This window comes from Paramisgurnus dabryanus, chromosome 21 (assembly GCF_030506205.2).
Source record: "Paramisgurnus dabryanus chromosome 21, PD_genome_1.1, whole genome shotgun sequence".
NCBI lineage: Eukaryota > Metazoa > Chordata > Actinopteri > Cypriniformes > Cobitidae > Paramisgurnus > Paramisgurnus dabryanus.
In genome coordinates, this window is record NC_133357.1 from 24100925 (window position 1) to 24116205 (window position 15281).

Genomic DNA, 15281 nt, shown 5'->3' on the forward strand with positions numbered 1-15281 from the left:
ATTCACTTTGAAATATATATGTAATGAGAACAGTCATTTAGAAAATGAAAATGCTACAGTAGATGGGGCAGTGGCCCAAACCAAAAATGGCACTATGGGGGGTGGTACTATTATTATGGTTTTAATAAAGTATTATACATATTATGTGTTATATTACTAGCATCAACTTAGACAAGTGATTATAATGGGAAATATAATAAGAATTAAAGTGTGACAATCTGCTAAATATTCAATATGATTTACCTGCTGGCTTGATGGAGCTTTGAATCCATGTTTGCAATGTTGAACTGCTGCTAAAAGCCTCTCTTTCCCTTCTCTGTCGTTATTTTGTGAAGGCATGGGTGTTTTTTGTATTTTTTGTCTACAAAGTGTGCCAACAACAGCAAATTTAGTGTTTATATTAACTTAGATCTGATCGGGAACATTAAATCAATTAGACAAGCATTGTAACATAAATAAGAATGTGGATATTTTGTTTTTGTTAGCTTGCTAAGTTGTTAGCACTTTTAGAACACTGACAGCAAATCATTACCGGAAGAAATACATAAACATACTTACAAATTACTAATTCTGCGGTTTAACAACTGATATAATGTAATGAATCTACCTGTTAATGCAACGAACTTCGGAAACTGTCGTCTTCGCTCTCCAGGCAGAGAGTGGACACAGAGATGCTGCGGAGCGGGCGGGAAAACACGAAGTGGATTACCAGAATCGGTGGATCTTTAGCGGAGCGGTAACAATAAAACAGCAAGATTTTTGGGCACCGTGTTTAGTCTATGTTCCGCGTTTTGCTGCTTTCCGCAAGTCTCTCATATTAAAAAGGAACTAGACACCCGCCTAAAAGGGTTTTTAAAATATGTATTTAATATTTAATAATACTGTATAAATCATCACGCGGGCCGGATTGGACATCTTTGCGGGCCGTATCCGGCCCGCGGGCCGCATGTTTGACACCCCTGATCTACATAATCTAGCTAGTATGTGGCTGGACAAAACTCTATTCTTAATGGACTCTATAAAAACTGAACAATTCAAGTTTTCCAGTGTTTTACAGGAACATCTTTAAGTTATAAAGTCTTTTTGTTATTAGACAGACTGAGATCCCACAATCTCTTTATTGGCTTTTAGAAGAACCATTAATTTGTGGATCACGTCTGGACTTGTCTGTCAGTGTTTTTTCCCGGGACGTAAAGGCAGGATAGGCAGGAATTAGCTAAAAAAAACTTTTTTACAAATTTGTTTAAACTGTCTTTATATATCAATACATAAGCAAATGTAAGTACTCTGAAAAAGAGAGTATACAAATTGAGTGTCTGTAGACCTCTCACCACTGTTTTAAACACAGCTCATTTTTCCATTCACTCCACCCCCTCCCTTCTGGGTTTCTTCTAAAGCCACGCCCCCAAAACACATGAACGCGTGACACCGACAGCTTTGCTGGGAGAAGGATTTACCTCAGACAAGCGGAGGAGCGCGGTGCATGTAATAACATCATGTCAGAATCACATGTAATAATACACCTAACTTTATCACTATGAATATAAACAGATAGGATGGCTTTTAGTACTCACTATTAAGCCAGTGTTTTGCATGTAAGAGTTTCCGTGATGAAAGCATTGTTGACACTGATGAGGACTAAACTCCGGAGACAATACCGCTACCGCATCATCCACTCGAGGAAAAGCCACGTGATATTTACTCTCGTTTGATTGCTTCGTTTATTCCTTTTTTTGCCTTGTTTGCTTTCACTGACTGGATATGCAGGTACTGTGAGTTGTGAATGAACTTTCTCTGCCATACTTTTGCTCTTCCTAGAGTGCCTCGTGCACGTTCAAATCAATCGGGTGTGCGCATGTCTGGGCAGATCCCATAGCAACGGGTGGTGCCATGGTCGCGAGAGAGAGTGATATTCACGCAAGCAAATCATTTGTTTCGTCCCGAATGGAAATAATGAGCTGTGTTTAACACAGTCGTGAGAGGTCTACAGACACTCGAGTTTTATACTCTCTTTTTCAGAGTACTTACATTTTAATTATGCATTTGTATATAAAGACAGTTTAAACAAATTTGTAAAAAAGTTTTTTAGATAATTCCTGCCTACCCTGCCTTTAATAAGACACTCATTGATAATGGTGTTATCACATTGGTTCTTATCTTGTTCAGAGTGCTCAAATGACTATGATCCTGGTTGGTTGGTTACTGTTGCTTGAACTGGCCACTCTGTCCAGACAGCCGATGTTGGGTTTATTATGTCCCTACCACACTCTTTCTCCAAAGAGTTTCATTTATTATCCTGCATCTTTTGATAAGCATTGTAAGTTGAATTCAATGTCTTGACACACAGAATTTGTTTACTATTAACAAATATTTATTATTATTAACACTTACAATCATGGTCACATTTGTGAAAAAATCATGGTCACATTTACAAAACACAGTACATATTTGTAACACCTCTGCATTTTCTCTCAAATCGCTTTTAATATTTGCAAAGCGTTTTCTGTTTGTTTGTGAGTCAAGTTTTCCCTTTGCAAAGCAGATTGAGTTTGTTTGCAAAATGCTGGATTTGTTTGTAAAATTTTGGCACAAAATTCGCTCCATATCCGAACCACTAATTCGAAACAAAAGATTTGTAAATGTTTTGGGGCTTCATGAACCAGAGTTTCGAAACTGCCCATAGTAGAGATAGCCGTTTACTTTTATTCAAAACAATCGTGGCTAAATGGGTGTTTTGTATGATACTAATGTTGAATTGGGTCTTGAATGGCAAAGTGATTAAAATTATTCGAATTTTTTTTCTGTTGTTTTCTGTTAGATGTTTTGTTTGTTTTGTCCCAAAACCAACAAACTGCAGTCTAAACTGTAAAAACATCTCTATATTAAAATACTTCGGTTTAACTCTTTCACCGCCAGCATTTTTTAAAAAAAGTTGCCAGCCATCGCCAGCGTTTTTCATGATTTTCACCAAAGTTTAATGCCTTCCAGAAAATGTTCTTCTTCAAATATATAAACATACAATATACCAAATGAAAGAACAGACCCTCTGCTTTTAAACAAAAAAAAAACGTTTCATCCTACCTTTAGTGGTTCTTTTGTAATCAGCTTTTGAATATGGGTAGGTTTCTGCAAAAACACCACATTTTGAGCAAAAAGCAGAGATAATTCCATTTTTGTGACGGACTTTTCATAGAGATCCCATTCAGAGCGATCTTTAAAACAGACACGGACATGCAGCCGCTTGCCAAAGGGCAGTACTTACGAGTTTAAAAAGTTGCGGAATTGCGGAAAGACGGAAAATCTCGTAATTGGCGGGGAAGCGTTTTCTCTTAATTGACGAGATATCTCGTCAATGGCGGTGAAAGAGTTAAAAACAAACAAAAAACATAACAAAAGCTCAATTTGTTTAGACACAAAGCATATTACTGATCCAGCAGCTTTAGTAAGCAGGCCGGCTTGCTCGCTTAGAGCTTACAGCAGTCCACAGCTGCCTGCAAGGTTCCAGTGTCTTGTTTTCTCTCCTGATATACGCATCTCTGCAGTTAGCATGTCTTTATGATTTACTGTATTTCTGTACTGTACTGTACTGTATGTCAGCAAATACTCTGTGTATGCGTGCCTCTGAATGTTTGTAACACCATTCTAGACTGTGCGTTCCTCCCTGTCCTCATTGTATTACTAACAGGGACATGCATGATCTGTGTGTGGTCTTTTGGAGTGCAGCACACACAGTCAGCTCTCGTTGGATTTGGCTGTGCACACTGCCAGCATTTTCTCATTTGCACGCTGCGTGCTTGTTGCTCCTTGAGAGGGGTGATCAGGCTCGCATTCCTCGCGGATTCGGTCCAGCAGTTGCCGAGGCACAGTGGCAGCTGCACTCGTGGGGGTTTGATCTTGGAATTAGCTTAAATAGGGTGACAATATGTGCCATTGTTCCCGGACGCATCCTGGCCAGGATTTCGGGTGCGTCTTCCGGAAGTCATATTTGTCGACCAGGGAATTTGAATCAGGGAGCAGATACCCTGTCGAGACACTGAGCCTATATTACCCTATCTGCTCATTTCACAGCGTGATTTCTCAGTGACACATTAATACTGTACCAACAAAATACAGATGTTTGCACTTTTTACTGTACCAACTTTTTTAATTGATCATTGAACTGAGTCTTTGAATCTAATGGTGGTGTTGGAGATGATTGGTCCGCTAAAACCCCTCCCGACAGGTTAAAAAAAATCTGCTTCACATTTCTTTATATGGATTTCCACTTACAATCGTAAAAACAAAGATGGGTGATACCTGTATATTTCAAAACCTGATGTGGCCTTTGGATCAAAAAGCTTCCCCTGGTCTAAAAGGTGCCACACCCTGCACTGTACAAAACTGTTCCTTTTTTGTTGTTGGGGTGGTACCCTCAAAGGTAAATTTTTTTTATCTGTTGGGAGGGGTTTTAGCGGACCATTATTGCTTTCGCGTGTGCAGCTTACCCCGGATTTCCACCGACTGCGTAACGGCTGCGGTTTCCATTCAAGTCAATGTGTGTATTTCCACTGACTGCGCTCCGAATCCGTCACAGCTCAGGCCATCCGCAGGGATCCGGCACAAATACGCAGAGCTTCTATTTTTGACGGATGCCGGACAGCTCCGCAGGGCGGAGCCATGACTTTATCGCGTGATCATACCTGAATACGTTTTTTTAAATTAAATATTTGCAATACAAACATTACAAACAGACACAAATAAAGTCATTCATACAGAAACAACAAATAATAGACAAGAACAGAGCCAGGGGGAGTTTCAAATAAATACATTAAAGATAAAGCATAAATAAATGTTTTAGCAGCCTTCTTATTTTTGGATTTTGGATGGATTTGATGTACTGCTCTGTCTACGCGAGATCTCGTGTTGTGATCTGGGCTGGTTTGTAAAAACGTCATAGTTCAACGACATAATGGGCAGAGACAGAACTAGGTATCCCCCGATCATAACGTGAATTCGCGAGACCTCATGGGTCCTCGTCACTTCAGCACGCAGCCGCTCTGCAACAAATACGGATCTGGTGGGTATTGGCGGACGGCGGAGTGCGGAGCCGTAACGCAGCAAAGCTGATCTGCAGCCGCTCCGCAGTCGGTGGAAATCCGGGGTTAGACATTCACATATCCCAGCTGCGCACATCAGAAGGTTTTTACGAAGGCAGATGAACATGAGTGGTCGTGCAATAGACATCTCTCCTTTTGATTACACCGCACTTTCCGCACCTGAGCCCAAGTAAACTGCCCTCGGGCCCACCTCTGCAAGCCGACCAGAGCGCTTTTATACATACTGGTCCATTTGTAATCCCGCCTATAATGTATCATCCCCCTGTTTGGACTTTATTCTATTCATGTTACAGACGCAGTCAAAGCATTGCTCTGGCGATGCAGCATCTCGTTCTCCTCTCAGGGAACCAGGGTTACAGATATAACCTGGGACTAGGGCTGCAACGATTAATCACGTCTCCCATTAAAAATGCCTCTGAAATCCCGATTTGTGTGTACTACGGCATTTGGTCAGTAGGAAGTCCTTATTAATCTATAATCATTATCGGAGTTGTTTATAACGTGCATTTAAAAAAGCAACACTCGTTAAACAAAATAATTCAAAATATGCTTTATTATCAAGAAAATACCTGAAACAATTTGAAGAACAGCGATATAAATATTCCTATAGACCTGGAATAGCGTTTATAATGCTACTTCTTCTGTGGCACAAAGAGAGTTTTTGCACGAGAGCGCCCACTGGCTTTGGAATGTGGATTTCGCCGTAATTCATTCAAATTCATTCATTGAGAAAACGCACATTTGCAAGAATAATCGTGACAGCCCTACCTGAGACGTTTCTGTGCTTCGCAGTACTTGCAAAACATTAAGTTCTCCTCAAAATTAGCCACGGGAATGTTTTTTTTTTGCGATTCCGGATTAAAATTGTATTTGTTTCTTGAGTAATTATCTGTCTCAACACTGTACGCATTTGCAAGTGTGCTCCTAAATATATTTTTCAATTCGCACGCATCTATTTTTAGTCGCAAATGCTAGCAAAACGCTTGCACTGTCGAGCCCTGAAATGTAAATATTTAATAGAAAACAGGTATTTCTAGGTTTTGTTACAATTTTCAATGCAAGGGTGCTGCCATCTTGCCGTACCACAGCCTGTGATGCCACAGGGTTGGTTGTCCTGACTGATTTCGACAGATAAAATGGTAAAGAGATGGATAAAAACAAACAGCAGAGGACAGATAAAGGAAGATAAACACTGAAAGCAACAGGGCATCAGAAGACATCAGAGGGAGGCCATTATTGCATTGGTCACCAATGTAAAAACAGTTTCAAAGTGTTAAAGCAAAGGGGGAAAAAGTCAATGTACAAAAAAATGAATCACTAAAAAAGGCTAAAAACATAGCGAATACTTATCGTTGAAACACAATACATATATCTGAATAAAGCTTGAAATGTCTACTTTTAAATTAATATCTTACACAAATATTCTCAGATTATATAATATGCATGAAAGTAAAGACATATTTTAAATATTGGTATTCTCCCAAGTCACCTCATAATCTGTAATGAGATCACTCCCTCGCGCAGAGCACTCTTTTGATATGGTAATGTTCTGCCCAAACGATGTAGACATGATGGTCAATGCCCACAAACAATGGCACAACAAAACAGCAAGATTCTTTGTTAAATATGTAAATTTTACTGTAATGTTGCGATGTCACACTGCACATGTGCTGCGGAGTTTCAGATGGTCCTACAGTAGTTACTAAACCAAAATGCCTATTATCACCGAGTTAAAGTGCCTTGGAATGTGCAGCTTCATTTAATGTGGTGAGGTAATTTTAACTGAAAAAGGAAGTCAGTGTGGAACTATTGAGAAGACCCTCAATTTTTTTTAAATAACCAATAACGCTTTGTTTATTGCACAATCCAGCAAAGCCACATTTGACAGTTTGTGAAGCGCCACAGTTGCATTAAAATCAAGTCTAATAGAGTCCTGGTTTAGATATGATATGAAACTTATTATAGAATAAAATTAATGATAACAGTGATGTGACTTATTTTTTTTGTGTAAGCAGCTCTGTTTGTCTTCTCTTCTACTGCCTTCCTTTCTACTTTTGATTTCAGGTGCGTGTGATTTTTCTGCATCATGAAGGAGGTTTGGCGCTTCAGCCTTTAGAGATATTTTGATTGGACAGGAAATTTGATGAGAAGCTTTTATCTTCTGTATTCGAATTTTGTCAGTGTTTTATTCCTAAGCCTAATGTGAAAAAAAGGTTAATTTTGATTTCATGTGGAGTTGTGGACTTTAAGGTGAGATCTAATCTAATAGGGCAGAGATGTAACCAATAGTGGGCAGGCTTGGGGTGGTGTCACATGTGGTGGAAAACTGGAACATCTTGTTTTGAAACACTGATTCTGATTTATGGAAATTATTTAAAAGGGGTGTTGGATTTTTATCACCCTTTTATATAACACCATGTTAAAGTAATTTTGCATTCTAGGTCCCTTTTTGCAGGGTTTAAAATGTGCTGTGAAAGTGGCATCAGTGTAAATCATGAATCTAAAACCATATGTTTTCTGTGGTTATCTGTGAACTCACCTTCGCTTCGTCATCAGCTTTAGAATCTTCAGTCATTTGGTCAGGAATGCTGTTCTCTACGGAGCCACGAGCTTTACTCATCATGTCTTCTGTATTTTCAATCAAATCTGGTAAATAGAGAATAGAGGAGACATCAGAGGAGGTTTGTGTTTTTCTAATGATGCACTTTTGCATATTATTATTAAATTTTTTCAGAATAGTGTGAAGAGCATAAAACTGAATGTGCAGACCAAATGGTATAACCTATAGGCATGAAATTTGGCCAAATTCTTGGTCTCAGTTTGGGGAAATATTGAGTGTGTTTACATGCACAGTCTCACACCAGTTATGTGTAATATACTGATAACGTGTAAGGTCATGAAAAAGGCATAAAACATTTTTCTTTTATCAAAGAAAGACAGCTTAAGGAAAAAGGGATCACCAGATCACACATTATTTCGATTTGCTGATTACCCCAATTTTGCGTTGCATGTAAATGCGTTAAAGCAGGGGTGTCAAACTCAAGGCCTGGGCCAAATCCTGCCTGCCCCATCATTTTATGTGGCCCGTGAGAGCTTAAAAATTATTTTGCTTATGTGGCCTGCGAGAGCTTATAAAATGATTTTATTATTAGTTTTATTTTTTGCAGGGTATTTCCTGCATTGATTTTTGTTTTTAGCAGACGCCAAAACAAATTTATGTCCCGACAAAGTCTTTTTTGATAATGTAATAAAGTATGGAGCTAGAATTCTGACAAAACGTTCTGAATTTGAAATTCATAAACTTGAATTATAGTCAAGTGTAATTTAATAAAACTGAATAATTTTATGGCGTATTTGTAAAGATATGTATTTTCGAAGAGCAAATTTTTTGTCCTGAATTTAAGACTGTAAATATACAGTTTTGAAAAATACAGCTTCAGGTTTTCAAGATTAAGAGTAAATTCAAAACACCAAATTCAATTTTCTAAAATTCAAAGCACAGAAATTGAGATAGCACAGAAATTGGGTCATAGGTCAAGAGTACGGGTTGCACAGGGAAGTGTAGTAGATCTTAGAAAAATCCAATGGACAGCTACATGCAGACAAATGCTATGCTTTGACTTCATGGGCGTCGGAACCATTATACGTGGGTGGGACAGGACCCACCCACTTTTTAAGACCAATGATAATGGACCCACCCACTTTTTCTCTAATTTAGCGCATTTGTCTGTTCACTTATCAAAGCGCTGTTAGTCCAAATCCATTCCACTAGAGCAGGGATCCCTAACCTTTGCTTTTTTTTACACCGCGGACCCGTTTTAGCTTTTAAACATAATTCGCGGGGGTGAGTGGACGCTGAGTTGCTGTTCGAACATAGTGCTGAAAACCTCATTTTCCAAATGTATAACGTTTTAAACAGAAGTAAATGTCAAACAACCATGCATTAGGAAAATTAATAACTGCTTTATTTATAGTATATTTTCTTCAGACGTGTAAAACCATATTATAGCGGATTATTTTACTTTCATTGTTTCACGAGTTTGCCTGCCCATTTAGTCTTAATAATTAACGGTAAACGAACTTAGCTTGGTGTTCTTAAAGGCAGCTCGAACCTTAGGTCGGACTCGAGCCCCAAGTTCAAGACACAGAAGAAAAAAAGAGGAGATGATGAGGAGAGATGCCAGAAGAATTGCGTCTGTCGCGGAGGCACAGAGACTCCCGTTTTGCTTTTAATGATAATTAAAGCACTAAATGTGGTTCCTTTCAAACGTTAAAAGTGTAGGCTACTCGTTAAATATTATTACTGCTGTAAAATAGTTTATTTTGATTATGGCACGATCGCTGGATATTTTCAAGTTTTTTTTACAGAAGCCAATTACTTTTCATTTGCGATATCACAGAGTTGAACGTCTTCACGTATAGACCAATTTAGAGCAGACGTCACAGTTACGTCACTGCAAGCTGCGCGCGCAATGCGGTTGCAGAAAAACAGTGGAAATGAATTAGACACGAGTGAAAAGAGCAAGATAACTCACTGGAAAATGTCCGGTTGTGCTGTTAAGTGTCAGAATAAGAATGCCAAAAAAGATTTCATTTTTATAGAATACCATCGTCAAAGACATCATTTGAAGATAAACGTAGGTGTTTATGATTACATTAAGCCCTTAAACGGACAGAATGGAGCGAGGAAATCATCTGGAAATCTTTTAATAATTAGAATAGAAAATAAGTAGAGAAGATGTCCAGTGTTCTTTCGAAGTCTGTTCCCTCCATGTGTTTCTTATAGCGTTTTTATCATGTTACAATTATAATTTATTAAGAAAGAAATAATAAAAAACAGGAAAATTATGAAATATTTAATAAACGCTATTATATATAATACATGATAGTATTGCTTTTACATGTACTTTAGCGATTCAGACTGTAAAAATATTTGATTTAGCAAAAAAGAACAATACATATACATTACATACATGCATATCAGTAGCCAAGCCATTTAAACTTTTTATCTATCTAAAAAAATAAACGTAATGTGATTAAAACGCTATAAGAAACATTGCACTAAAGGGAAACATAGGGGAATCAGACTTCGACAGAACACCGGATCCATAAAAATCACGGTTTAATGCTAAAACACTTCACAGCCCTACTGCGGAGCAGTCACTTTCTGCAACCAGTTTGGCTCCGCCCACAAAAAACGTCATCTCTGTTTGCAAACACGAAATTGGTCTATTGTTATTATTTGCGAGGTACATTTGCAGATAATTAATAAAGTCATACCTCTGTTTAATCGATTGTGTTTTACAGTGGCGGTTCTAGACAAATTTCACTAGGGGGGCCAAGGAGGGACCAGTATTTTACCAGAGGGGCACATAAAAAAATGGCAAGAAATTATATTTAAAGATTATAGGGGTGGTTACAGGAATTGGTTTAAGATAGGACTAGGCCTTAGTTTAATTAGGAAATATAACTAGTTTTAACATACATTATACATTACTTGTGTGCATTTTGAAGCAAAACAAAGCTGTATTTTAAGATATGGCATTGCAAGTTGTTTTCAGTTTGGACAGCTCTTACATTTATTTTAGTCTAGGACTAGTCCCTTTCTGGGAAACTACCCCGTAAACTTTATTTTACTTTACAATCATATACTTTTTTATTTAATACAAGAGTGAGTGCAGGTGCAAAAGGGGAGCTGGGCTCTTTTCTAAAGCCCCCCAACCGAAAAGCATGCAAGCCTACTCAATAAACTTTATGAAATGCAAACTTTTATAAAGACAAACGTTTGTTTTAGTTTACATATAAATACACATTGCTAGACAGTTAGGGACCACAATCTAATCAGTATTTAAAATAATATTTATTTTAAATTGTAAAATTTTTTATATGTAACATTTAATTATATTGCTCCAATTTTATGCACGTATATGTAAGAGCATAATTACAGCGCTTTTTACAATGTGTAAACTTTAAAAAGTTAGCGAGATGTTGGTTTTGCCGGTTGTTGATGAGTAACAGCTGTAAATGATCACAAAACACGCAGCCACGTCACAGGAGAACAAGTGAACGGTGTCCCAATGTGAAGTGAGCAAGAGTCCTTACCAGTGCCCAAACCTGCATACACATTCTCAACATCGGGAGATTGGGAACGGATTGAGACACTCGCCGAGCAGCACCCACAGGCGGCTAGTGGTCGGGTGCGCCACTCTAATTTGCCCGTGTAGAACGTTGCGTCGCATTAGTTCCGCTTTTGGCGCTCGCGTGTAAAATCAAAATAAATTTATACTTTTTTATTTGGTCAGCACGGGGTGGCCACAGGGGTGGCCAGGGACATGTCTACAGAGGCACGGGCCACCCTTGGCCTCCGTGTAGAACCGCCACTGGTGTTTTAGAAGTACACATGCTCAAACTCTTATGACAGCATTGTTTCCCGACGGATACCATAAAATAAAGTGATCTCATTTCCAGAATCTCACATTTAAATTTCTCTAAGAGAGAGAAAGAGAAATTGGGTATAACAAATAAAAAAGGTATACAAAAGTTGTATCAGTTTTCCTTCATTCGTTTTTCTTACCTTTTATTTACTCAAAATAAAAAATAAACATTGTAGCCTACTGTCAGCAGAGTAGAGAAAAAAAATGACACAGAGAAAGATAAATGAAACATGACATCTGTCATTATTTGCAAAATATTTAAAGGGCTATTACCAGAATTTCGACCGTAATAGGCTACTGTCTTTAATTTAATAAACGCAAATGTTCAGGCTAATTAAAAGGAAACATGAAAATGTCATCTATTGCAGTAAATGTATTTTTCGGGGGGGGGGGGTATGTGGGGACCCACCCACTTTTCATTTGCTTCCGACGCCCATGTTTGACTTACCCTTCTGCTTTCACTCCAGGAAATGAAATTAAGTTTTAAATGGCATTTGTTCAATTGGATCTCTTCATGCATGATTAACACATTCAGAAGATTTGTCAGTTTAAAACGGTTAAAATAGACAGTCGCTATTTTGCTTCGACTTTATGATACTTCTGCTCTCGCTCTATAGAATAATATGTTTTCATACGTTTTATGCAGATTTTTCATGTTAAAGGGGTGTAAAAAATATTGTAATCCCAGCTAGCACGCTATTGTGCCCTGAAAATTGTCCAATACTTAAAGAAATAATATAAAAGAAATAGCAGAATAGCTCAATACTAGTGGACAAAAATGACATCTCTGCATATTGTGGTTCAGTGTTTCTGTAGTGTCAGAGATGACACCCCTCCCGTGAGACATAACAGTGTCAAAAATGGCTTCTGAATTATGTTTTTCTTACCTGGTTAGTAAATTGTTACGTTTAGATTTATTCTGCCTTACTCTGAATTATTGACTACAAGTAAATTGATGTATCCTTTGTTACTGCAAATCTACGACCAGGATTAAGTAGGCGTATTGTCTGCCTTTTTGTTTAAGTTATTGCAAATGAGCGGATGAAGTGCATACACTGATCACTGTGATGGTGGTTTGTTGCAATTGAAACTCAGTTGTTCTGTAAATAATTTTCTCCCTCTCTTTATCTCTGTACATTTGCTGTGGATGGATAGTGCAGATAAAGGGGGCGGTATTATCCTATTCTGACATCACAATCGGAGTGAAATTACAGTGACCTATTTTTTCCACATGCTTGCAGAGAATGGTTTACCAAAACTAGGTTACTGGGTTGACATTTTCTAGGTGGATAGAAGCACTGGGGACACAATTATAGCACTTAAACATGAAAAAAGTCTGATTTGTATGACATGTACCCTTTAAAGTGATAGTTAAAATGAAAATTCTGTCATCATTTACTCATCCTCATGTTGTTCTAAGCCTGTATGAATTTCTATTTTCTGATAAACACAAAAGAAGATATTTTGAGCAATGATGGTAAACACACAGCAGATAGTGACCATAGACTTCCATAGTAGGAATAAAAAATATGATGGAATTTAATGGGCACTTTCAATTGTGTGCTTACCATCATTTCTCAAAATATTTTCTTCATCATTTATCACAATACTTCCAAAATATTTTTTTTCCTACTATGGAAGTCAATGGTCACTTACTGCTGTGTGTTTACCATCATTTCTTAAAATATCTTCTTTTGTGTTCATCAGAAAAAAGAAGTTTGTGTATATTTATTGTATTTATCCTATATATAAAAACGTGGGAAATAAAGCACCACTTTAACGCCCGCAAATGTTACAGTTACACCATAACTTTCACATAACTGGAACAATATATATTTTCAAAGTAATTACAGAGAGAAGATATTATTTTTCATTTTACTTGCCTTGAAACACTGATAACCAAATAAAATAGCTGCACCATTGCTATAGCATATTAGTTATACAGCATGTCTATACTGAATAAAATTGATGTGTTGTATCATATTATATTTTATTTGCTGACGTGGCTCGTACATTGACTGTACTGAATATGAAAAATTAAAAATAAAATCATAATAAAAAATCTGTATATTTCTCCATATTACCCATAAACTGTTGCATAGTACAGTCATTCATACAACGTACTACTACAATAGGTACCATGTAGTTATAAAATACTTACATGATAGATACTTCATTTGTTCATATCCTTACTCCAACATTACCCCAAATGTAGCACATTCCCCTTATCTACAAGTACGTACTGTAAAGGTACTCTATTGTTACAAATAGGTACACTGTAAATTATGTTGAATTATGCGGTACATTTCGGTCATAATCTAAAGCGGTACCAGTGCTTTAAGTGGGCCGGAACGCGCCGGTACTCAGTACCGCCACTTCTAAATATAGCTCTTGAGGGTACCACCACCTCTCTGTGCGCCAAGAACGTGCTTTTACCGTACCGGAACGCTCATTTGCACATCTGTTTAAAAATCAGAGGTTTAATTTAATCCTTTGGCTGCGCTGCCGCTTTTCAGCCCGTGTGTCTCAATTCGTTCCCTAGCTCCCGAGGTCGTGAATCAGTATATTGTGTACACAGGTTCGGGCACTGGTAAGGACCCTAGCTCACTTCACATTGGGACAATGTTCACTTATTTTTCTGTCACGTGGCTGCTTAAGCGCGTTGTGATTATTCACAGCTGTTACTCATCAACAACCGGCAAAACCAACATCTCTCTGACTTAATTTTAAAAACAGTACATTGTGAAAAATGCTGTCACTATTCTCTTACATATCTGTGCATAAAATTGGAGGCATATAATTACATTTTAAATGTAATAAATATATTTACAATTTTAAATAAATATTATTACTTTAAATATTGAGTGGATTGTGGTTCCTTACTGTGTAGCAATGTGTGTTTATATTTACAACTAAAACAAACGTTTGTCTTTATAAAAGTTCTGTAAAATTTCATAAAGTTTATTGAGTTGGATCACGTGATGTTCGGTTGGCGAGCTTCAGAAAAGTTCACGTGATTTCCGGTTAGGGAACATAGGGACCATCGATGCTCACTGGTTTTTGCGTTGCATTGTGGGAATTTTTAGGGAACGAACGTTCCAGTGCACTGGACGGATTTTGCGATTGAGACAGCCCTTAAAATGGCCGACTCCCTGATCAGTGCCCTGACTACTGAACAAGGGAGCTGATTGAGACACACACAGAGTGTCTGATTCACAATGTACGCTTCCTAATTCATCCCACTGAGAGCAGAGACTACATTACCCATACATCCTTGCGTTTACAAGTTAAAAGCGCATGCGTCGCTTTTGCCGCTGACTGTCAGTCAGTGTGGTCTGGACTGGAGAGGTGTGTTTTTGTGTGTGAAAAGCGCAACCATATCTGCTCGGTTAAAATGAAAATACAATGAACACTTAATATGCCCTCCTTGTTTTAGAGTCTGAGTAGTACGTATGGTCGGGTTGCGATGTTTTTGGCGTTTTCTCCTGGTCCTGTAAATGGTATACAATATAGACCCGTTTGCCACTGAACCTGCATTAACGACGACAGTGGGGCTTTAGGCCTTAGTCAAACGGGTCGTCAGGTTTCATTTTCTCTTAAAGATCGGAAGGTGACCCTTATTTACCATATATACCCTCGCATTGGGCCCGCCAATTTGCTAAATCCTCAACTGTGGATAACATAATTATGCCGCAATATTTAGTCTGTCTGGAACTAAGCTGAGTTAAACCACATCACTGTGTGACACTTC

General features: G+C 38.0%; 1 pseudogene; it reads right to left on the minus strand.

Moving 5' to 3' along the window:
* Positions 1–15281, minus strand: part of LOC135772834 (interferon-induced very large GTPase 1-like) — a 97469-nt pseudogene that overhangs the window by 28524 nt on the left and 53664 nt on the right.